The sequence below is a fragment of the Equus przewalskii genome, chromosome 19 (genome assembly GCF_037783145.1).
Source record: "Equus przewalskii isolate Varuska chromosome 19, EquPr2, whole genome shotgun sequence".
NCBI classification, from domain to species: domain Eukaryota; kingdom Metazoa; phylum Chordata; class Mammalia; order Perissodactyla; family Equidae; genus Equus; species Equus przewalskii.
Window position 1 is genome coordinate 4,097,624 of NC_091849.1, and position 25,506 is coordinate 4,123,129.

The following is a 25,506-nucleotide window of genomic DNA, read 5'->3' on the forward strand; positions in this document are numbered from 1 at the left end:
CCCACCCACACACGGATCCTCACGCCCTCCCCGCTTCCTTTGGAGGATGGGAGACACTCAAGCACCCAGCAGTGGAAGTGACTCATAGCACTGTCGTGTGACCTTCCTCAGGGGTCACGTCTCCCATGAGGCTTAAAACAGAGAGTTACATTCTAATGGTCAGATTTCCGGCACTGGCTCAATTGACAGGGAGGTCTCAGGGCCTTTTCACCTCCTAAAATCAACCCCGACAATCTTACGCCATGTATCTCCATGTTTCTACTTATTCATTACATTACTTGCTCATCTAAGTGCCAGCACTGCCCCAGTTGCTTAGGAAACAAAGAGGACCACGAGCTGAGCCCTCCATGATGGAGACAGGACAGAGGTACAGACAACCCCCACGCAGGGCTGTGTCCTGCCTGGGCCAAGTGCCAAGCTGAAAGAGGCTTCCCTGGGATGGGAGGGAGGGGGCGCCAGGAGCTGGAGGAAACACAGAGCGCCTGTAAGAGCGAGAGCAGCACACATGCAGCAGTAGAGGAGCGCAAGGCTGGAGGGACCGGACATCCAGGCCACAGGCGGCATCCCATTTTTACATTTCCATGGTTCACGTATTTTCTATTTCTATTCATTTTATGCTTGCCCTCAAGTTAAACTGCTCAAAGGACTTAATCTCTGAAGACTTTAAAGACCAGCTGTGATTTAGATCAGGGCTTCCCTCCCAAAGACGTCTCAAGGCTGCATCTCACACAACATTCCCTCTATATCCCTTTCTATCAAAAAACTCCAAATGGTGCTTCCGGAAGCATCCGTACCATTGGCTACTTTATCCCACATCCTGTTCTTCTCCCCCGTAACTTCAAGTGCCTCAAGTCACCTCAAACAACATCATAACGACCAGGTAAGGAGCAGCACGTCACGGTGATGGAGGTGTCTGAAGTTCGGCAGTAAGAGGGTCTCACAGGCCAAGGTCCTGAGAGGGGGTGGTGACCCTGCCTGTCATCAGTTGCATTTCCAAAAATCTGGGGCCTGGGTCTCCACCCCCAGTTTCATGGTGAGCAAATGGCTGGAGTGAGGCCCTGGAGAGAGCTCTCCACATCAGCAACACCCACTCTTCTTCAAAGGTGCTGGGAACACCCCTTCTGCAGAGCACAGTCTCGACAACAGCAAGCCCTACTGATCCAAGAGAAACCCTCCACAGGTTGGTTTGTGTTGATTCACATTATTGGGGCCATAAGAAACACAAGGCCGTCTCCACAGATAACAAAGGTACGAGTGTAGGAAACGTCAGTGACGTTTGACGTGCGAGCCAATTCCCGTGCTGGCAGCTGAGAGCATAAAGACAGTCCCTACCCTGGGGGAACAACAGTCGGATACAGAGCATACCCCAGATCCAAAGATCGCACCGCCACAGGCTGACTGTCATGTACAGACCACAGAAACATGGAGGAAGCATTCAGGACACCTTCCTCACAGATTCATATGCATATCAGCAAATTAAAGGCTCCGTGAACCTCTAGCACAAAAAAAAGGTATCACCTTAAAGTATACTTAGAAAGGAAATTAGGAACCATTTTAATCAGGAATTAAACACCTACTGAGGAAAGCCTTTCCTGACCCAAACAGTTGTTAAATGAGCAAGACCATGTTCCTCCTGGGATATCTCCATGGAGCCAGGCTCCCTAGGGTCAGGATTGGTGACCCCAGCAAAGCCCCCAGACCCATCTTTCTAGGAGAGCAGTACAAGACCAGAACTCTGGGGCCCGGTGGCCAGCCCCTATCCGTCCTCTCTGGTCCTGGTCTCTCCTCTCTCGTGCCCAGACTGAGCAGTGGAGAACAGCAGCCCAGCTGCCCGTCCCAGAGACACGCAGACCCCAGGAACCAGGAGAGGAGTCACTGATTAAGTGTGATGTTAGAGGACCATCGAATAAACACTTCTGAGGGCGGCGGAATGGGGTGGTGGGAAAGGGGAAGCACTGTGCCAGCTCCTGCCACAGGCCGGCCTCTCCGTCTCCACTGGTGTGTGTGAGCAAAATATTAAACAGGCTCAGCCAATTAACAGCCTTCCAAGACAGACTGCTCAGAGTCTGGGGAAGTGAGTTTTGATCTACATTCTCACTTGACTAGCTCAGCCCTTGGCTGGAACAGTGTCCTGTTCTGCTGTTAGTATTCTGCTCACACCACTTCCCACCAAGCTGGCCGCACTCAGCCGCATCTGTGCCCGCCGTGGCTTCCAGCAGTCCATGGGGGCCTATGGCAGGTGACATGCCTTAGACATCCCTTCACTGCTCCCCCAGGGCCTGTCCCGCGGCCCACTGCCCATAGCTTCTGATGAGCATCAGAAATGGGCTCTCTGCTCGGCTGAAGATTTGCGGTCCAACAGGCTCAGGCAGTGGCATGTTTTTCTGTGATGAGGTTCCTGTTGTTTGAAAACAAAACAAGGAATACAGCAGTCACCTCTCCCCTCTGCTAGTCAGTTCTTTCCTCCTGCAGCCCTGGCTCATCTGTCCTCACCTAGCACAGAAGCAAGGGAGAAGCCCGGGCAGCTCAGCCCGGGGAACAGGGCCATAGCCAGCAGGCCAGCAGGGCCCATAGCGCTCCGTCCCAGGAGCCAGGACACCAGCCAAAACAGGACATAAGATGGGGCCCAACTGGGAAGCTGCAGCTTCAGCAGCTTCCTCCTCAGGGAGGCATGATGCCCCAAGGCACAGGCTGAGGAGAGTCAGAGAGGCAGAAGGGGTGGGAGGAGGGGACGGAGGAGAGAGGGAGAAGGACCAGGTAGGAATAGGCTCATGGGCTCAGCCCCGCAGTGGTCACATTGATGAGACGAGCCCAGCAGCCACGCCCAGACTAGGAATGGCACCCGCAGCACTGAGGGGCCTGCTTGCTGTTCTCCCAGGACAAGGACACTCCAAAAAGAAAACCATAGCACTGAACCCGGCCCTTCCTCGCTCCACACTGCTACACCTCCAGAAGAAGGAAGGGGCTTCTGCAGGGGCCATGGTGGAGCACTGATGCTGGCCTCTGTGCGGGCTCCACTTTCACGATTACTCCGCTGCCCCCGCCCCTCCTGTCCCGGCACGCTTGGGGGGCATTAGCTCTACATCTCTGAGAGGACAAACCGATGTGGGCGGAGCCAGGGACCAGCTGACCCCGCAGGACATCAGCCACCTACCAGGCAGAGCTAAAGGATATCTTTAGACTTTAGACCGTGAGATTCAAGTCTGGTCTGGCTGGTGGCCCAAACAGGTGCTGGCTTTATCTGGGCTGGCCTGCAGGCCCGGGCACCAGAGGACCCAGCACAGCCCAACGTCCACGCGTCTTACCAAATCGTGCCTCTGACCCCCAGCTCTCCTGGGGCACTTTCATGAGCCCCTTTGGGATGATACAAAGAAGAAAGCTCATTATCCAGTCCACCACAAATATCACAAATATGCAACATTATTTTGCTTAGAAATGAACACCAACTGTCCTGATGGTACATTGAACACTGGCATAGGGTTTTCTCGCTTAGCAAAACCCTTCCTTCCATACATACTAATGCATTTGATGCCTGCGGCGACTGGATAGACAGAATAGGTACAAGCCCATCTTATATTTTAAGAAACTGAGGATCAGCTCTCTGAGGTACATTGCCTCAGATTACATGTTAATAAAGTGTTCACTTTAGGACTAGAATCCAGGTTTTCATACTCCTAGGGAAAGGATCTTTTGTATTCATTCCATTCTTAAAAAAAAAATAACCTGAGGCTGGCCCAGTGGCGTAGTGGTTAAGTTTGCATGCTCTGCTTCTGTGGCCCGGGGTTCGCGGGTGCAGATCCTTGGCATGGACATACACACCACTCATCAAGCCATGCTGTGGTGGCATCCCACATACAAAATGGAAGAAGATGGGCACAGATTTTGGCTCAGCGACAATCTTCTTGAAGCATAAAGAGGAAGACTGGGAACAGATGTTAGCTCAGGGCCAATCTTCCTCAACAAAACAAACAAACAAACAAAAACAATAGTCAGGACCAGTGCCGGTAAGGCACCGTGGGATGAGGTCACATCTGGGCTGAGTGCCCTGCTCACACCATGGGATGAGGTCACACCTGTCCCAAGTGCCCTGGTCACACCACAGACTGAGGTCATACCTGGGCTAAGTGCCCTGCTCACACGATAGGATGATGTCACACCTGTCCCAGGTGCCCTGGTCACAACATGAGATGAGGTCACATCTGTCCCAAGTGCCCTGGTCACACCATGGGATGAGGTCACACCTGTCCCAGGTGCCCTGGTCACGCCATGAGATGAGGTCACACCTGTCCCAGGCGCCCTGGTCACGCCATGAGATGAGGTCACACCTGTCCCAGGCGCCCTGGTCACGCCATGAGATGAGGTCACACCTGTCCCAGGCGCCCTGGTCACGCCATGAGATGAGGTCACACCTGTCCCAGGTGCCCTGGTCACACCATGAGATGAGGTCACCCCTGTCCCAGGCGCCCTGGTCACACCATGAGATGAGGTCACCCCTGTCCCAGGTGCCCTGGTCACACCATGAGATGAGGTCACACCTGTCCCAGGCACTCTGGTCACACCATAGGCTGAGGTGACACCTGGGCTGGGTGCTCTATTCACACCATGGGATGAGGTCTCACAGGAAGGGCATCTAAATTCAACACAGAGGTGACAAAGGGTGTCAGGAGGTGACCCCACTGTTACAATTCAAGGCTCACACATGAAGGGGCAGCTGGAGAGGGGGAGTTACCCCAGGCTGAGGAAGCCAGCCAGGGGAGGAGGAGACTCTTCCCAACCTGCTCCCGGATCTGGTGCTCAGGACAGGACTGGTTGGGAAGGACAGCACAGGGAAGGTCAGGAGACGTATTGAGTCAGTCCCCTGTCCAGGGATGCGTGGGCTAAGACCGGGACTCTGAACTTGCTGCAAGGCTCTGAAGCAGAAGAGAGATGTGATGGGTTTTGGGTTTAGAAAGGTCACTCCAGCTGTGGAGTGGAGAGGGGATTGGGAGGTGGGGGCAAAGATGGACAGAGTTCTGGGGAGCAACCCAAGACCCTGGGAGCCCAGGGGAAATGAAAGAAAGAAAAGAGTAAGGGGCAGGTGTCTGCTGTGGATGTTAAGGCAGTGAACCAGCAGCTACAGATGGACGGTCCTCTAGTCCCTATTCTGGCTCAGGAAATGACAGGAGACCGCAATAAATCTATCTCAGCACAGTGCTCTGAGAAAAGAATGGGACTTCCTGAAATACTGACGTCTAGACCTGGCCCCGTCGGTCAGGAAGTATTGGCTGAGTCCCCGCTGCGTGCCCCGGCTCTGTTCAGGTTCTGAGGATGCAGCAGTAGGCTAAGCCGGCAGGGACGGCTGCCCTTGCAGGACACACATTCTCTATTTGACAGTATTTCTGGCAGAGAGTTAAACAGTAAAGAACACACATTAAACCTACAACCATGGAAACTATCCATTGTGGAATTTCCAGAATAATTCCATTAAAAACATTCTTTTCTGTTGTGACCATAAGACAAGTGTTGGGCCATGTGTTCAGGGTTGTTTCTTCTAAGAAATTTAAAATATTAAAAAAAAATAGTCATCAGGTCTATAATGCAAACATCTTTAACCTCAGTTCTGGGAACATCAGAGGCAAAAGGAAGAGGGAAACCAGAAAAACTTATCTTTAAAACAACCTATTTGTTTGTCACCCAAAGGACATGCTGGTTTCTTATTCCTTTATTCCCTTAATTTCTCCTTGACTCCTTTAACTCGTCACAGTGATTATGTGTGTATCAGAGGGGCTATGGCATCATGAGACAGTGGAGGAAATGGAGGAAGGACCAAGGGACTGAGAGTGAGAAAGACATGAGTGTGAGCTACGAGTCCCCGACGACGAGGTGGGCAGCCGTCCACCTTTGAGCCATGGTGTTCCCATCTGCCAAATGGCGTTCCGTACTTAACTCACAGGGCTGTGGGGGGATGGGTTAATACGTGTTAAGTGTCTGGTCCAGTTCCTGACTCAAAAAATCACTTATTACTTTATTATTATTTCCACAAGTAATGTATAAAAACTCACTCTTCTTGAGTTATTTGCTACTCAAGATATCCCACAAAGAAAAATACTTCTATAGGATCTACATAATTGCTAAAGTCTACAAAACTCATTCAGACCTTTCCCACAAGCAAAACACCCATCCAAACTACCAGTCTTAGAGAACCACTAAATCACAAAGCTCACGCCCAGCGCAGCCACCGCGGACGTCAGACACAAGGGATCCTAGCAGTTGTAGGTAAAATCTAGGTTAAGCAAGAGGCCTCTGGGTCTGCCCCATCTTCTACTCAAAATAAAACTTCGCTAAGATTTGTCAGTGTTGTGGCAATCACCCTAGACACTTCCTCCAGGAGGTGAGGGCAGGAGACGACCTCAAGGCTCCAGCAGTGAGCAGATGAGCGGGCTCCGCTCACTCACAACACGGTGATGATCTAGGGCCCTAGGGACTCCTGATAGACACCTCTGTTCTCCCTCACCAGGCATCGCTGTTAGCAAACCTTCAGAAAAAGGGCACGGGTAGCTCAGAAGAAATGCTCTTTTCCGGGGAGCTTTCTGCTTTCCCGGGCTTCTTGGAACCGTGTGCAGCCTAAACCAGCTGCCTGTGGAGCGCCCTGATGAACAACATACATCTCGGGAGCTGGAATTGCTGCCCAGCCCGACTTAGCTTTCCAACTGACGGACCTTGGCCTGCTGGAGAAGATGAGGAGAGCCAGAAGTTTCTAGATGAGGCTGAGACAACTAGGACTTAGCGTTCAAGAAAACGTGACTCAGTCCAGTGAGAAGGATTCGGAGACCAGTGCCTGGGTTCTGCCCTGTTCTGAGCAGAAGTGAGGGTAGTTGCTCACTTGAGGTCCAATCAAGGTCACTGGGTGCATTGGTGGCGGTGGGGTGGGGCATCTAATCCCTTTTCTGCCTCACATGACTCATCTTTAAGTGCTGAGGCATAGTCAGGAGTCCTTCCACAGAGCAGCCACCAAAGTCCTCATGTAGGATTCATTCTGCCGCCATTGTGGCCTGTGGACTGGACAGCAGGACTCCCCTGCCAGAGCCTGCATCCTCGGCTACAAGATGGGATCAGCAGTGTCTTCCTCTCTCAGCTCCAGCAAGGTCAAGGTGACCGAAAGTGGAGAGCAAAGGTGGGAGGCCTTCTGGGGTGGGAAGTCACAACCACTCACTTCCCACCTTTTTGAACAAAGGCATTTTCCAGAAAGAAGGAGTTTCAACCAAAATTTGAATCCTTGGTTCTATATGACAAAGTATTGATAGCACGTACGTCTTAGAAATACGCTTCCTGCTCTCGCACTTCACATGATGCTTCTTCCACGGGATTCCAGGGTTTGCCATGCAGGTCAGGCTCCCCGAAGGGCCTTGCCCCTCACACTCAACCAGAGCCAAGGAATTGTCAACCTGGGACCCACAGCTGTATTTTAGGGATAGCCATGAATTTTCTGTAGTTTTATGTAAAACTGTATGGGCGCGCGCGCGCGTGTGTGTGTGTGTGTGTGTGTGTGTGTCTGATATGCGTTTTTCCAGGGGAAGGACCCATAGTTTTCAGGAAATTCTCGAAGGGGTCTCTGACCCAAAAAAGACTCAGAAGACTTTGAAGCACTGCTTTGAAAGGAGCTTTCATTTCCCTCGAATTGGCCAAATTTCAATACAAAGTGGGTCAGAGTGATTAAAAGCTGAAAAAAGTCAAGGACCGGCAATTTAATCTGTAAGATTTCAAGGAAATTAAAACAAATCCTCCGATGCAATAAATTATGCAAAAGGATTCGGATGGAATAGGGAATCATTAGCTGCAGAAGGTGTGGGGGCACAAGAACGTGAATCAGGGAAGAGAAGAAGAACCAGCGGAAATGCCAAGCGGAAGAGGCAGTTCTCAGTTGGGCTGGGCAGCAATTCCAGCTCCCGAGATGTATGTCGCTCATAAAGGGGCTCCGCAGGCAGCTGGTTTAGGCTGCACACTGTTCCTATTTTTACTTAAACCTGCTGAAAAAATGTGTCTACAGCACAGAAGTCCTGGCGTCCCCTCTGGGACCAACCTGCTGACACATCAGGACCGCTCAGAGCGATGAGCTAATTAAAATTCTACGGTCTTTCCCAGAGATGGCTCTATTTTTAACCTAATTCTGACTGTCACTTAAAATGTGAGGTTTACATTTTTTTTAAGAACATACATTTTTCTTTCTTAATATTAATATTTCCTTCTTAATATTCTCATGAATAATTTAGCTTAGCTGATATTCCTCCAGTCTCCTTCAGCATTTCTTCTAAAGACAGATGGGGACATTCTGGGAAGAAGGGAACTGATAAGACAAGGTGAATCTTTGCATCCCACTCTGCAGGTCCACCAATTAAATATAAAAGGACAAAAAAGGAGTGCAGCCCTAGCATTTAAAATATCCCCATCACCTCCCTGTAATTTTCCCCAACCTTCTGTTCAAGGCAATATCCAGTTCACAAATGTTTTCCAAAAGTTTATGTGTAACTTGCTTATTAGAAACAATGGTGTAAACATATATTTAGGTTCTCTATTAGAAGCCACATTTTTTTAGGGGCCCTATTCTCATCCATATAAGCATTTTAAGCCAAAGACTGTTGAAATGCTTTATACTTAAAATGTGTATGTATTCAAACAATATTGCTACAATATTAGAAATGATTTTTTTTTCTTTGCTGAGGAAGATTAGCCCTGAGCAAACATTTGTGCCAGTCTTCCTCTACTTTATATGTGAGTCGCTGCTATGGTATGGCTTGATGAGCAGTGCGTAGGTCTGCACTTGGAATCCAAACCTGGGTTGCCAAAGTGGAACACTTAAAATTTAATCACTGTGCCATGGGGCTGGCCTCTCGAAATGGTTTTTAACATAGCTTAAGAATAATTTTTCTTGTGAAAATTTCCCTTACACATAGGTACACTCCCATATTCAAGAGAGAGAAAAAAATTCAATACACTGTAACCACAATTAATATTTGTTGAACATCACACTTTTCTTTTAAACAGAAAGAGGCAAATTAAAAGAAAACAGATCCAATTTCCTTAGGATGACTGTTAGAGAGTGGACCGCAGTGTACGCCACTCAACTTCACTTTATGGAATATATGCTTCCATTTTGAAAAACGACTTGGTTGGGGATTTTTTTCCCTCTATACTTATTTTTCCAATGATTTTCTTCATAAAACTAAAGGTGGTTAGCCACATCCAGGAACACAAAAAAAATCTTTTTAATTAAGTTTTGGGAAATGACTTAAAGGACAATTATTTAATAAAATAATTCAAACACTTAAATGAGTTTTGAAGAATCTTGAGTTGATCCTTGAGGAACTTCGAGCCTTATGGGAGCAGGGGGTGCATGTGGACTTCCAAGGGCAGGGGGCCCCAGCTCTTGGTTCTGACTTGGCATGGAGCTTTCTCTAGACAGGTGTAAAGAATCGGGCTCTCTCAGGGGACCCCTGAGCTGGAGAGAAAGCTGTCTCCAGGTGGGTGAGGAGACAGGGCTGTTAGAGCTGCTCAGGGTGTCGGCCAGCTGTGCAGAAAGCTCCTGGGGTGCCCTGTGCCACCTTTCTGCAGTCTGTGGTGGTGGAGCTCCTCATTCCCCTCACATCTCTCCCCTGATGGTGGCCCACACACCTGATGGCTGGCTCAGACTGAGCGTGTCTACACTGGCCTGCCTTGTATACATTTAACGCGGAGGAACCATCGATCCTGGTTTAGTTTCAATAACTTGACTCATCTCTTGAAACCAGCAGGGCCTTCAAAGCCAGGACATCATAGACTCATTTCCTCAAACTGCCAAAGGGTCTCCTGACAGCAGAACCCCTGCCATCCACACTTGGCCCTACAGCGGCACGGCCAGCCTTTCAAGGGCTGATAAGCAGGAACTAAGTGTTTGATTTCCTGAAAACATCTCCTATGTGAGACTTATTTACCCATTCAGCTGCTCCGGGAACGTGGCCTTGTTCCTAGGGAATTGCTTTATTTTATTTACTCTCTGAGCGATACTACTACACAAATATGAACTTATTGGAAAAAACGTCTTGGAGAGGCTTCGTACTGGTTTCTTCTCCCTAAGCTGATGAGCATGTAATTTTGATGTTTATCTGGTGCCATGGTAACCAGCACTTGAGTTTTACTTTTTTAGCCTTTGGAGTGATTATAGAAATTCCATTTAGCAAACAGTTATAGAGTGCCTACCAAGGGTGGCAGATAAAAAGATGAAGGAGACACTCTCATTCCTCTAAAGGACATGTCCAAGTGCCAAGAACTAGACCAGGAGTCGGATGACTTTTCCTGTAGAAAGACAAACGGCGAAGATTTGAGGTGTTGCGGGCCACGTGGTTTCTGTTGCACCTCCTCAACTCTGCCACCATGGAGCAAAGCCACCACAGACTATATGTAAACCTGCGAGCACGGCTGGGTTCAAACAACACTTTATTGATGGACTGCGACTTAAATCTTCTCTAATTTTCAGGTCACAAAATATTAATCTTCTTTTGATGTTTTACAATTCTTAGAAAAATGGAAAAACCATCCCCAGCTCACAACCATATAAAAAAGGCAGCCGGCCGAACGTAGCTGGTGGGCTGCAGTGCTCAGACTCCTGGGCTGGACCTGCTGGTCTGCCCCTGCCTCGCTCTGTGGGGAAGGTAAGTGGCCCAGACTTCCTGAGCCTCACTTTCCTCATCTGTAAAATGGGCATGAGAATCTTTGTCTTGTGAGTTCTAAACAGAGAAAACCCTAAATGAATGCTAGCTGATGGCCCTCCCGGAGCGGGGCCTTGTTTGATGATGATAATGACGACATTGACGATGGCAGTAACGACCACCCCTCCTTAACATCTCCTTCCTGCTAGGCCTTGTGTTAAGTGCTGCATTCTTTTTGCAGTATTTTATCTAACCTATGGAGCCATCAATTTTAAGATGCACCATTACTGAAGGTACTACCAAGAAAGAAAAGGCTGCCAGCTCACCCCTGACACAGCATGGATCGTAAAATGCATCCTGACTTCACAAATGGTAAAATGTGTGTGTGTGTGTGTGGGGGGGGGGTGCATTTTACAACCAATGACATAGGGTACCTCCTTTAAGCCCATAGCCATCCTAGGTGGTAGGTACGATTATCATCCCTATTTTACAGGTGAGGAACCTGAAGAACAGTTCCTAGTCTACACTGGAACAGCCAGAGTGTCAGCGCCGGGATTTTTAATGTGAGCCACCTGGTCCAGAGTCTGAGCTCTGCCTCAAGGGCGTGAATGCCCAGAAGAAGGCTGAAACAGCTGGAACTGAAGTATGAAATGGCAAGGTCACGGACGCCTGGCACAGATGAGCTTTCTCCTCAGCACTCATCAGAGGGGACACACAGCAGGCCAGTCAATCATGTCCCTCTGGTGTTTCAAAGTAGGGTGTGAATGCAGTAAGAGGTAGCAGGAAATAGGAATTTTAAAATACAAAATAAAAATGGCAAGGTGCACTAACGTCTAAGCGTGCAGATTCCTCTTGACAGCTGGATTGGGAATCCTACCCAGCTCAAGGAAGGATGGGAACCGATGCTAAGAGCAAGTAACACAAACAGAGCAGGGCAGGACAAGGCAGCCAGGGAGAGGTTCCTATCCCTGAGCTTTACTTTCTTGTGTGAAAGGAATGCACGTAGGGTATGAAGTCCAAATGCTGGAGACCAGCCTGCCTGTAGCTCTGTGCCTGGGGAATCAGGACTCCCCTGCGTCTCCCATCCTCACTGTTTGGGGGCTCAAGACAGGCTCAGACTTCCCAGCTCAGCCCTTCGCATCGCTCACCAAGAGCTGGAAGCACAACACAGGTGTTAGGTGTGAGACTTCGAATGCAGAAATTACTGGAGAACTTAGGCCAAAATTCTCTTTCAAATTCTGATTTGTTTTTCTTCTCAAAATCTTGGCCTCAAATCTTTTTTCTCTCCATAATTATTTCATCATCAAATATTTATGACGTGCTTAAAATATGCTAAAAGGGATGAGATTTCTCTTTTTCCTATAAGACTCCAATTACTCAAAGCTTCCCCCACATGTAACTTCAGCCTGTGTTGCTGTGCAGAAAGGAGTCAACACAGCAGACCAGAGACTGCGCGCCTCAGAAAGGCCCCTTGTAAGCCGACCCAGGTGATGTCTGGGAACTTGGACTTCAGGAGTCATCCGTCCGTCCCTGAACTGACAGGCATGGCTGCTGTGCCTACGCTGTTTGTACAGACATTGTGGTTTATGCTGAGCACCTGCTTTTTCTGAGAGTCAGGAGCTTGGTGTGTGCCAGGCAGAGGGTGCGTGTGTGACCGGCCTCCGATAACACCCTGGGCACTGAGTCTCTAGTGAGCTCCCTGGCAGACACTCCACATGTGTTGTCACAATCCATTGCTGGAGGAATGAAGCACATCCTGTGTGACTGCACTGGGAGAGGACTCTAGAAAGCTTGCACCTGGCCTCCTCTGGGCTTTGCCCCACATGCCTGTTCCCTTTGCTTATTTTTCTCTGTAATAAATCATAGCCAAACAAGATGCTGAGTCCCGTGAGTGCTCCTAGAGAATCATCAATCTTGAGGGTGGTCGTGGGGACTCCTGACGCAGCCATCCTCAGCCAGTTCATGTTAGAACACTGTCCTACATAGTGCTGCACCAGGCATAGGAAGGCGGGGGAGAGATGGAGGCCACTCACTCTGCTGATCCTGAAGCAAAAGTGCACCCACGAGAAGCCAGGTATCTTCCACGCAAATGTTGACCAAGCATCCAGTACATGGCCAGGGAGATACCAACTTTATGATTTGAGCATAGGAGACAACAATGATGGAGATGATGACAATGATGATGATGGTAATGGTGAGGGAGGTGATAATGGCTAACACTTATCTGGTCCTTATTGTGTGCTGGGCACTCTCTGAAGAACTTTCCGTGTTAACTCCTTGAATCCTCACGGCAACCCTGGGAGATAAGCACTTTTGCTACCTCCATCTTTACAGATGAGGAAGCTGAGCCCAAAAAGGTTACATACTGCCCCAGGTCACACATTTAGTTATGGCAACACATCCTCTGACTTCAGAATCTGAGTTCTTAACCGCTATACCGGACTGTCTCTCTTGGGACACAGAGATAAATCTAAACTAGTACAAACAGGCCCAACGTTACCTACATTTAAAAAAATACATATTATTAATTATATTCTACCTAGCCTCAGAATTATTTGTGTGCTTTTTTTGGGGGGGGGGCAGGGAGGAAGATTAACCCTGAGCTAACATCTGTTGCCAATCTTCCCATTTTTGCTTGGGGAAGATTGCCCCTGAGATAACAGCTTTGCCAATCTTCCTCTATTTTTTGTATGTGGGATGCTACCACAGCATGGCTTGATGAGTGGCGTGTAGATCCATGCCTGGGATCTGAACCCATGAATCCTAGGCTGCTGAAGCTGAGCATGTGAACTTAACCGGGCCGGCCACCTGCATGCATGTTTTGATGCCTGTGCTGGACTGCAAGCTGTGTGGCTAGGTTCAAGCCCAATGTGTCTTTGTGTCCCCTCCATGGCATCACGTTTTGCTCATGGCAAGCACTCAGATGCAGATGGACGGACAGAAGAAGATAATCATGCAGAAGTAGGAGGTCAGCACAGTCTAGATGATAAGTGACATGATGATAGGTCTCAGGGAACATGTGGACACCGAGGGGAATCTCAAACCTAAGTTCCAAATAGACAGAAGGGAAAACAGGCATTCCATGTGGACATGATGATACAAGCAAAGAGGTGGAGCCAGCAACGACCATGAGAAGTTGGGAGGACCAAGAGAAGACTGGCTGGAATGAAGGGGGTGCCTTGGTAAAACTGGGTGAAATCAAACTATGATGATCCTAAAGGAAAAGCTAGAGTTTAAAGGCAATGGGCAGCCAGGGAGGAGGAAAGTGACAGCGATAAAGTGACGGTTCAGGAAGAATCACTCGGGGCAGAATAGACAGCTGGTTTGATGGGTCAGAGCTCGGGAGGAGGAGGAGGGGTTGAGAAGCTGCTCCAAGATCTCAACATGTCAACCAGCATGATGCACGGCCAGAGCCCAAGACTGGAGGGGCTTCAGTGCTAGACCTGTTACTAAGACAAGTGCCATCCGGACAATGCAGACCGTCTGAGTGGGGGTTTGAGCAGGGCAGACCGTCTGAGTGGGGGTTTGAGCAGGGCAGACCGTCTGAGTGGGGGTTTGAGCAGGGCAGACCGTCTGAGTGGGGGTTTGAGCAGGGCAGACCGTCTGAGTGGGGGTTTGAGCAGGGCAGACCGTCTGGGTGGGGGTTTGAGCAGGGCAGACCGTCTGGGTGGGGGTTTGAGCAGGGCAGACCGTCTGGGTGGGGGTTTGAGCAGGGCAGACCGTCTGAGTGGGGGTTTGAGCAGGGGGCAGACAATCTCAGACATCCTGTCCCACTTTAACCTTTTAGGAGTCTAATAGATTTGGGCTGGAATTAGGATGGTAGCTGTGGGTTTTAAGAAGCATTTCTAAAGAGCGAATTGATGGAATCTGGTATCTAATTAACAGTGGCAGGGGTACTAACGATGGCCAAAAAGTGAGTGCAGAAAACGAAGTGAATAAAGGTGATATGGGCAGGAGTAAGGGAGTCTGGAACGGAAACTCAGACATTCTTTATTTCACACAAAAAATATGTTTTTAGGAAAAAATCATCTTAATAACTACAAGAAGTGAGACTTTAAATGACAATGAGCTACCAGGAAAAAAAAAGCAGAAAAAAATTAAAAGCAAGCCTAAGAGAAAATGAATTACTTGATAGTTGCTTTATCCACTCCTATTCATCACTGAACATTTTCAGTACTCCCAGCTTCAAAACATACCACCCCTGTCAAAATATTGCTTATGCAACTGCGGTTGAGTCTGATTAATTCTCATGATTCTATCTGAGCACGTTCTGTGTTTTGAAATAGAATTATCAGCTACTGACCCTCAGGAAGCTAATTGCTTTCCCACATATTCAGCACAATTACGCATCCAACCAAACCATTCACTGACTGCAGTGGCAGTACGCAACAGTGAGCTTTAGCACCCAGGGTCAACATGGGCCAGGGGGCCAGTGCGGCGGCTATGACTGTGGGCAGACAGCGGTTCCCGGGAGAAAGTGCTCAGTGGGGCTGCACACCCTCTTTTCCGCAGATGTAACTTACTGCTCTGTATACACTCTCTCTCCAGGGAAGGGGCTTACAGCCTCCAATGTTTACATCTGTATTGAATACACAAGGCTGGCGTTAAATACGACAGATGAGCAATTAGCCCCCTTCCAGTTAATTATCCTGCCTTGCGCACACATACTAGGTCACTACCGACAAAGACCAATTTCTGGTTTAATGGGGCAGAAAGAAGAGATCCAGATATAAAAGTCCATCAACTGTCTCTATTCTTCTTAAAACACCCCCCTCGGAGGAAGACACACGCCTGTCTATTTACTTGAATTTGTTTTTTACGTAGCTGCTAAAGTAGGAATTTTAGTAGTAGAAATAAATTCATTTAGTGCTACATGTATTTCAATTCTATTTCTAGCAGGCATTAGGAAGCCTCTTCCATATTTCAACTTTGAATATTTTATAGCCATATATATTTCTTTGAAAAAACACACTGCATTTGAGGTAATAAAGATCTTGCCGATTTTATTAACAATTGTGCCAGTGAGAGCACAGCAGTAAATACCAAACCTCGCTTCAGAACACAAACGTTTACCAGGCCATCATTTCCGAGTGGCCCCGCCCGTGAGAAGCCAGACCAAAGCGTGGACAGCCAGCCTCCTCCTCATCCTCTCCGCTTCACTGTCTGACTGGAGTAAGTCATTTAACCATTGCTCTGCCTTGGCCAAATGAGACCAACACCAAATCCTGGTGCACAGCGAATCTCCCCTTGAGCCACCTTTCTGAGCCAGGTTAGAGCGCCCCCAGCTCCGGCACCTTTCACAGACCCTTCACCTCACCTCTGCTTATATCCTGTAGCTCCCATTTCGGTCACCAACATCCCTTTCACTACAGAATGTGCTTTCTCATCTATCTCAAGCCCTCCTTCCCACAGGAAGACTTTCCCATCTCTCAAAGCTCATTATCCTTTTTCCCGTCTCCTAAATTTCGAACGACTTTCAGCCACCCTGCATCAATCCTTAATTCATTCACTTATGTTACAAATATTTTAGCATCCGTACAAACACTGTGTTGGGTCATTTGTAAGAAACCCGATGGGCCACACATTTACCTGCGGGCTAGCTGGACAGAGACGGCCCGGACAGTGAGAGGGGCCAACGGAAGGCGGAGGGGGTTCACAGTGAGGGCGGGGTCCAGAGAGTGAGGGTGGGGTCCACAGAGAGCAAGGGCGGGGTTCAGAGGCTGAGGGCTAGGTCCCAGTGAGCCTGGCCCACCCCAGCTGGGTGGGGAATGGGAAGTTCTGTAAGGGAAAGGCCTTTGGTGCTCAATTAGGCAGCACGTGTTCTAAAATTGGAACAATACAGAGCAGGCCAGAGTGGCCTCTGCACAAGGAAGACATGCAAATTCGAGAAGCATTCCATATTTAAACAAAAAAGAAAAAGGGCCCTTTTGAGTTGACCGCAGGAGAAACTGGTAGAAAGTGGAAATGCAGATTGCGGAGGGAGGAAGAAGGGCACTTCAGGTGGAAGGAAGGGTACAGATGAGCGCGTGGAGGAGAGGGTTGGGTGTAGAGAGTAAAGAGGGGGACTGCAGCGCCGAGAACAGCGGGCAATAAACTGAAAGAGCCCTCCCGGCTCAGAGCCCGCCTCCCCGGGGACTCCAGCCACTGCCCTCCTTGTGCCTGAACAGGGGGACTAAGGGCGGATGCGTCTCTCTCTCCAGTCTGTGCGCAAGACGACGGCGGGCACCGCTCTCCCTGGCTTTCCTGCCATCACCTCCAGGGCAGCCACATGGTAACTAAGAAATCACACTGTGCTCCTACCGTGTGCGCTGCAGCGAACGCTGGCCGTTAAGCCGCAGAACCACATTATCTGTGCTGTGCTCTAGAAAGATGAAGGCAGTAGGAGCAGCGCCTGGCGAGGCAGAGGCTGGGGCAGGGGACCAGTCAGGAGACCAGGAAGCCCTGTTCCTGGCAGGGCTGCGCAGACCAGGGAGTGGCCCTGGGAAGGAGGTATGCAGCCTCACATCTGGCGTCTGCCCTCTGCAGAGAATGCCGCTCCTTAGTCCCTTCCATGGCCCCGGAGTCACTAGAGGAGCAACAGGACGTGCACAGTTTGCCTAACATAGGACACTGCCGTCAGGCAGCTCACCCAGTGGCTCCACGCGGACCAGGACACACATATAAGGATGTCTGGCACGTGTAAAGGGCTGGGCGACGCCGTTACAGAATCTTTTTACCTGGAAACTGACAATGGGAGCCTACACCTAACACGCATGTGACTAATTCCCACATGCCCTCAACCCCTCCCTTAAAATGCAGTATTACCAACGGCTCCAGAGACTCTGCTTCTTGCTCAGCTGACCTCAGTGCTTGGCCCCACTCTAGCTGGGTCCACATTTGCCAGGTGGGTGTGCTGGGAGGCCCGAGGTCAAGGTGGTCAAAAGTCCGTCAAGTATGGACAGTGAGAATCGGGATAGTTCTCTCAGGAATTGAAGGCCGAGAGGACACAAAAACCTCAGTTCATGCAGCAGCACTTACTCCTGCAAGACTCGAAGGGCACTGAAACAAAACCCTTTACTGAGTAACCATTGCTGTTAGTACTACTCAGACAACAGGCCTCAATGTCCCTTGAGACGCCATTTCCTTTCCTTTTGTATATTTCCTGACAACTATGATCTCCCTTTGCTATCTGAGTGGCATTAGACAGCTATTCAGGAGGTCTAAGTTCTGACACTCGTTCAGACACCATCTGTCCGGCCTTAAGTATTTTAACTCCCATAGCGTCAGATTCTAACACGATGGATGAACTGGACGGTGGTCTGCGTGCTAAGTTGCAGCTCAAGAAACCTGTCTTTATAGGACAGCCTGGTCTGAGCCTGCCAGGCTGCCCCTTCTGCTCTGTTTTCTCCGTGATGTAACTCCAATTCCCTCAGTGAGCTCCCTGGAGATTGTCTCGTATACCCGGCCTGCCTGTGAGACACGCTCCATTCTGTAACACTGAGTGTAGACGAGAGCAGAAGTTTACAACATTCTTCTCCTCTACCAAAGGGGCCTAGGTGTCTTCTCCCCCAAATATGCTCTTTCTTCTTGGCAAAACTCTTACAGCCAACTGGACTGGAAGCTCTCTGAGAGAAAGGCCCACCTTTCTAACGATAATCTGGAAACTTAAAAAATCACCAGATGTTCCCTGAGAAAGGTCAGGGTGTGTTTCTCATTGTCAAGGATGACATTTCCATCTCATGCTATGGGACACTGTCAGTGAACTAAAGTGTCAGTGAACTCAAGAACACCACAAGCAAATTCAAGGTATTGTACTTGCAGGCCTGGGTTGGGGGGGGGGGTGGGAGAAGGACAGACAGTGTTTCCACTCGGTTTTGGAAATTTTAGCTCACGTGAAAGAAAAAGGCAAAGATACCTTGTGGGGATTGAAATGCTGCCGTTTTTCCTTTCCGCTGGTATTAAATTTCTCCCACTAATTCTAGCCCTGCTCCATATCACCTTGAACACAAGTTGAAAACCTAAACCTCTGGAGTATGTGCTTAAGGCAGAAACTTCTGCAATTCAAACTGAAGCCATGCAGCTGAGGTGGGCTCATGACTGCCTCTACTCAGCAAGCCTCCCTGGGCTCCCAGCAGAAGCGTTTATTTAACGGGGTTCCTGCAGTTCTGCTCGTTAGGGATGATGCATAATGTGCAGACATCGCCCCAGCGTTGGGGATCTTAGAAGAGGATCAATTTCTATCTTTGGTGGGGGGAGGGGGAGAGGATGCCTGTGTACAAGTGAGAGAAACAGAAAATATGAAGAACACCCTGAGGGATAAGGGGGAGAGATGGTGAAGGGAATGGAAGTCCTAAATGATAACTGTTTAAGACACAATTAATAGAAAACACGTTCTGGGCTAGGGCAGGGCTCGATATGTGAACAATACACTAATTCTACAGGGCCAATGGAGTGAACAGTTTGCCCAAACTCACCAAAGTTAAGCAGGTTTTAGAAATGTTTAGATGAAAGTTTCAAATGGATAGGAATCAGTTCGAATAAACAGAAATGATAACACCTACACTAACTGTCCTGTAATATCTGACACAGTTGGGTAGGATGTTAGTAGAAGATCTTCCTGTAAAGAACTATCTGAAACCATAATAATAAGGGGTTGATACAAAGAATACTCAAGGGAATGACTGATGTGGATCCATTAGTTCATAGTATTTATATACATCTGAGTCCCTCAACAATAACCTGACCAGTGAAACAAACATTTCTTGACATTATCATGACACCAGACATTTGGTAGATTTATCAATATGTACAATAAATACATACAAAGTCCTATGGAACTGGACTCCATTTTTGGAACTTATTTACTCTTTACAAAACTCTATATACCCACATAGCAGAGCCAGAAGGACCAATAATTAGAATATACAGCTAGGTACTGGGGGGGGTTTGGGGAGAAGAAGAAAAAAAAAGATTGGCAATAGATGTTAGCTCAGGTGTCAATCTAAAAAAAAAAAAAAAGAGGTTCCAAGATATGGATGTCTTAATTGAACCACACAATGCTTGAGTTTATTACAGACTAGACTTGTCCCTCACCGTTGGACCTAATCGTCTTGGTTCTCTTAAAAGTCTGCGGGTTCCTTGGGGAAGCCCTCTGAGGTCGTGGTGAGTGCTGGACCAGGGATCAGGACATCCCCGTCCACCTAGGTATGGTACCCACACATCTGCCTGCTACTGGCCCATATGAAAAACAAAAGCCCCGTCCTCAAAACAAAACATTCCTCAGAGAACACCTGGCTGCCAGGACAGAGAGATGCAGGACAGCTGGGATGCTGTGAGGGCAGACTTGGTCACCTAATTTTTTTCAGCTCATCTTCTCTAAAAAACATCCATGAAATTATCCATTAGGCTGCCAAGATACACAACCAGTGCCCCAGCTCTGAATTCAAGCAGGATGCTGCCCAATTAAATGCATCGCACTCCAAAGGATGTGGCTCTCGAATTCCGCTTTGAACATCGGTCCCTGCTGGACACGAAGAAGAGTCTTCAATAGGCTTTACAAAACAACACCTTTCCACCCTCCTCCTGGCCCTCTAATTACCTGGCAAGATGGATTCATTAAGTGACCCAGCTCGATGTTAGCCCTACATTAGTCATGACATTGATGCCACTGAGGCTCAGAAAGCATGCCGTTAGGAGGTTAGACAGGGAGCAGAGGACACGTGAGGAAGGGAGGCAGCCCTGGCCGGCCCTGCAGGAAGGCAGACAAGCCTCAGAGCTGAAGAGAGGGAGGAAAAAGGAAGACTCACAAAGCCAACATCTATGAACTCTGGAAGTGGGCACTAGTAACTCGTTTCTCCCTATTCCTCCTCAAAAAGGTTGCTTGTTTGGAAAGTCGGGGGAGGGGCTTGAAATAAAGCAGCCACGGGAGGCTCCCGGTTCTTCTAAGATGGCCTTGTTCTTAGTGTCACACAGGAGACTGGCACTGCCGGGCAACAGCCATCCCCACAGGCTGGGGGCTCTGAGGGCCCTTGTTCCCCAGCAGCCACGCCAGGCATCGCTGGAGACAGCCCCAGAGCTCAGAGTGGGCTTTGAGGGCCAACCCTTTTGGGGTTGATGAAGAGAGTGAGTCCATATGACTGAGCAATCCCAGTTCTGGGTATATATCCAAAAGAATTGAAAGCAGGGTCTCAAAAAAGATATTTGTACCCCAACGTTTACTGCAGCATTATTCACAGTAGCCACAATGTGGAAGCAACCCAAGGGTCCATCAACAGAGGAACAGGAAAACAAAATGTGGTCTATACATATAATGGAATATCACTCAGGCTTAAAGAGGAAATTCTGACACATGCTTCAACACAGATGAACCTTGAAGGCATTGTGCTCAGTGAAACAAGCTAGTCACAAAAGAACAAATACGGATGATTCCACTTTTATGAGGTCCCTAGAGAAGTTAGGTTCACAGAGACAGGAAGTAGAAGGGTTGTTGCCAGGGACTGGGAGGGGGGAATAGGGAGAAAGTGTTTAATGGGGGCAGAGTTTCAGCTGGATGTGGATGGAGGCGATGGTCGCACAACAATGTGAATGTACTTAACACAACTGAGCACACAACCCTTAGAAAAGGTTATGATGGTAAATTTTATATTATGCTTTTTACCATAATTAAAATTTTTTTTAAAAAATGGTATGCAGAGAATTAGTGTGTGATCAGAGAAATAAGCTGGTGATTTCCGAGTGAACAGCCAGGGAGGCATTTCTGAGGAGGGAAGTGGGCTGGAGGACAGGATAAAGGCCTAGACAGAACTCTCTGCATCTTTAATTTCTGCTGCTCTCTGACCACCCCACATCTCGGTCTTTTCAGGCTGTTTTCCTGCAATCACCTCCCGCCTCCAATCTCACGAAGGCCTAGACTCATCAGGGTGATGCATGGTTGCTTGGCCTGGGGCCTGTGCAGGAGAAAGCACACAGAAAAGGTTGTCCTTCCTGACTTGTGAAAGCATTAGAAACAACCTGTGCAAACCAGGTATGAGGGAGAAAGGGTGCTGCTATTTGCATTTCGAATTGCTGCTCACCCATAAACACGCTGGGAGCCCCCAGGCTCCACACCTCACTGCAAGAGGAGAACCGCCTGGCTGCAACCAGCTTCAAAGATTTGCCCCCATTGTTTGCCTTTTTTGCTAACTTTGCAAATTTGATGTCCTATGTCCTCAAAAAACAATACTCGGCCAGTCAAAGGGGAGGCTAATATATGAAAGTGAAATCACAACTGTGCATCTCAAAAAAGGCCCAGTTTTGGAAAAATGAACAGACTTCTCCTGGCATGGCATTACCAGGCCAGTTGCCACCATCTGTCCTTTGGCTCGCTTGGAATAGCTGTGAGCCACGGCCAGGCATAAGGGAATGGGGCTTTCTTCACAACCTTTTGGCCTAAATTAAACCTCACATCCAACGACAGTGAAGAATAAAAGGTTCAGAAGAAAAATGCATGATTGCCTGGAAAATTTACATACATTCAGCCATCTCAAGTAATTGGCCTCAAATCACAGAACACACTAACCAGATTTTTAAAGATCCTCCCTCCTTAAGAATGTGGAGAGATCCAGGCACATCCTGTGCTCCTCCACCTGCCCCACTCCCTCTTTCCTCTATGCCCAAAGCCTAGTCAAGTCCTCCTGCAAAGCTAAATGTGCAGGCCAAGAATTCTATTCACATCTACAGTCACCTTAGTCCACAGGCTCTCCCATAAGAAGTCCCAGGAGCTCGGAGTAAACCTAGTGCTCCTAGGGGCCCAGAGTTCTGGGGTATACTTCATGCTCACCTGCAGGACTGAATATCTTCTAAGGAACAACCCAGGCTGAGATGCATCCTCTGTGATCATTTGGCTCCATTTCACTATCAATCTATTCCATATACTAAAGGCTGGATGAAAACTGGGGAGCTCACATGGACCGAATGCTGGGCACGTGGCATGCCTGAGTCTGGTATGCATAACCGGACCCCGAGTGAGGATTCAGAGTATGTGGGACTCTGCTTTATTTTCTAAACATTAGTTTCAGGTCCTGTGGCCTTAAATAAAATGCTGGCTATCTGTCAAACCATCGGCTGGACAGACTTAGAGCCAAGGACTCTAACACTGAAGCTGGAGTCCTGCCTAAAGCCCCACACACCAATACGAGTGAACCAGCTTATCTACTGTTGACACCTGTTCCACTCTTTAAGTGATTTTGGAGAACTGCATGGATGGAATGTAGAGAAATGACACCCTGTTTATAATGATGAAATGTTTCTTAAACTTACCAAAAATCCCCTGATGAGCTTTTTTTCCATCCTTTAGTGATTTATTACTCATTCTTCATTCTTGCAGAGTATCTACTGAGTAGATACTATAAATGCTGGGCAGACACAGAGCTACATACAGAGGATGCAAGATCAGCTCCATCCCCCTCTCATGGAGCTATGATGAAGATAACAGCAACGACTGGTGGAGGAATCAACTAATAGTGTGAAGTGGGAAAAGGAAGATGGCGATCCTATGTCACCATTCATTATTGACCATTCCCCCATTTTGTACTCATTAAAACATTATTTGCACACACATGTCCTCACCAAGTCACTGAGACCTTATTCTGACTGCTATCAATTCATTAATTAATAGTTGTGAGATACAGTTGAGCTCAATTTTAAATCCAACCAACTCTTTTGGCTTCTAGTTAACATCTTTCTAGTTCATGAGGCTTTCATGAGAAACCTCAGAAAATTATCTCTCTGTTCATAATCACCTATTTGACAACATCAGATGTCCTTTTTTCCTCACCTTTATTAGTATGTGGGAATTGGACTAAGAGAACTCCAGCCTTCCAGTCTTAATATTTTACAATCACACACATAACATCTATTCTATAATATTCCTGCATAGATTTTCATCATGTTCTATGAATTCATTCATTCATCCAACTCATATTTAGATACCCATTCTGTGCCAGGTGCAAATCTAGGTACTGGAGATACAGTGGAGAACAAGAATGATGAAGCTTTGCTTTTGTGGAGTTGACTCTAGAGCAGGTGGGCGGTACACACGGAGATGCAAATAAATAAATATATTTTCAGGGAGTGGTAGATACTTGAAAAAAGGCAGATGATTCAAAAGTTTGGGTGATGAGTAAATGGGTAGTCTGAGAAAGATCTGCAGCTGTCACATGAGCAGAATCATAGTGACAAGACATAGCCAGGCCTGCAGAGGTCAAGGATGGAGCATTTTGGGCTAAGAGAAAGGTTGGTACAAATGAGCTAAGGAACAAGTGAGAGTTTGCCATGTGGAGAACCAAAAGGTCAGTTAGGCTGGAATACAGCGCTTGATCAGCAGGGGTCAGACCACATAGGACTTCCTAGGTTGTGGTGAGGAGTCTAGATTTGAGGGTGTGGCAAAGACCACTAGTCAGCCCCCAATACCCATTCTTCCCTGCTTCCGCAGACTATTTCTGTACAAAATAAGATGACGTTCCCCAGCCACCCTCGCAGCTGGGCGTGAACAGGTTACATACCAATGGAATGTAAGAAGTGGCACCTATGACTTCTGAGAAGTGACCTTAATGGGAAGGAGTATTCCCTCCTCCTCTTTGCCACCTCTGTTGGCTGGAATATGGATATGATGGCTGGATTAGCATGACAGGAAGGGTCTGGGCCCCAGTGTCATGAGACTGTCCATATCAGTCCTGGACTGACTTTATCGATGGTAGCAATAAACATCTACTTTGTTTTTGGTTTTCAGTCTTCACAGTGAAGCCACTGCTAACTAATTCAGAGGAAGCAGGCGAGTATAAGGTCTGATTCATGTTGTATAAAATTTACCCTGGTTGTAAGTGAAGAATTAGTTGTAGAGGTTTGAACAGGAAGCAGGAAAATCGGTCAGGAACCTATTGTGGTTATCCACAAGGCAAGAAATGAAAAGGCTTTGCCTCAGGGGTTGCAGTGGAGGTGGAGAGAACTGAGGGACTCAATATAATTTGAAGGAGTTGCCAAGAGGACTTGCTGATCAAAGGAGAGAGAGAAGAAAGCTTCAAACATTTTTGGCTTGAGCAACTGCGTAGATGGTGGTTCTATTTTTTGAGATTGGAAAGATCAGAGAGGAGTAGCTTTGAGGATGTGGGAGGAATGAGGGTTCCATTTTGGCCACACTGAGTTTAAAATGCCTACCGGACACCCAAGTGGAATATCCACGAGGCAGCTGGATATGTGAGTTTGGAAGTTGGTAGGGAGGTGAGAGCTGGCGAAATAAATCATACAGAGATGATTTAAGGCTACGTTTCTAGCAGAGCTGACCAATACGGTAGCCACTAGCCACTTGCGGTTACTTAAATTTAATTAATTAAAATTACCTAAAACTACAGATTCAGTCCCGCAGTCACACGAGCCACCTCCCAGGAGCTCAGCAGCCACATGTGACCAGTGGTTGAGCACTGGACGGTGCAGAGAGAGAACACGTCCATCAATGCAGCAAGTTCTCTTGGAAAGCTCTCCTCTAAACCTCTTTAGAAATAGTTTATTTTGATTGGTTTGCCTTGTCTCATAGGACTATGTGTGAGAAGGAATGGGAAAGAAAATCTGTCTTTTATAACTTACACATGTAACAACCATTGTTCCCACATTTTTCAGGTTATGTTTATAAACTGCTCATAGTAACTCGCAATATTTGAAGAGGTCAGAGGTCTGCATAACTTTTCAGAAGGTAATTATCCTATGGTTTTCAACTGCTCTTTCAGTGTGAGTTGCCTTATCATCCCTTTGAGGAGGAGGATGGAAACAAAAGGGATGACCTTTGTCTGCTGACAGCCACAGAGCCTCCCCGCTACTCCACACAGAGGCCAAA

At 47.9% G+C, this 25,506-nt stretch overlaps 1 protein-coding gene and 1 non-coding gene across 5 annotated transcripts in view; one reads left to right on the forward strand and one right to left on the reverse strand.

Moving 5' to 3' along the window:
- SLC22A23 (solute carrier family 22 member 23) overlaps positions 1-25,506 on the reverse strand; it is a 157,898-nt gene that overhangs the window by 72,480 nt on the left and 59,912 nt on the right. The gene's annotated exons all lie outside the window — the stretch shown is intronic.
- On the forward strand, positions 16,460-16,566 carry LOC139077549 (U6 spliceosomal RNA). Its single transcript, XR_011530172.1, has one exon. It is a non-coding gene; the product is annotated as a U6 spliceosomal RNA (small nuclear RNA).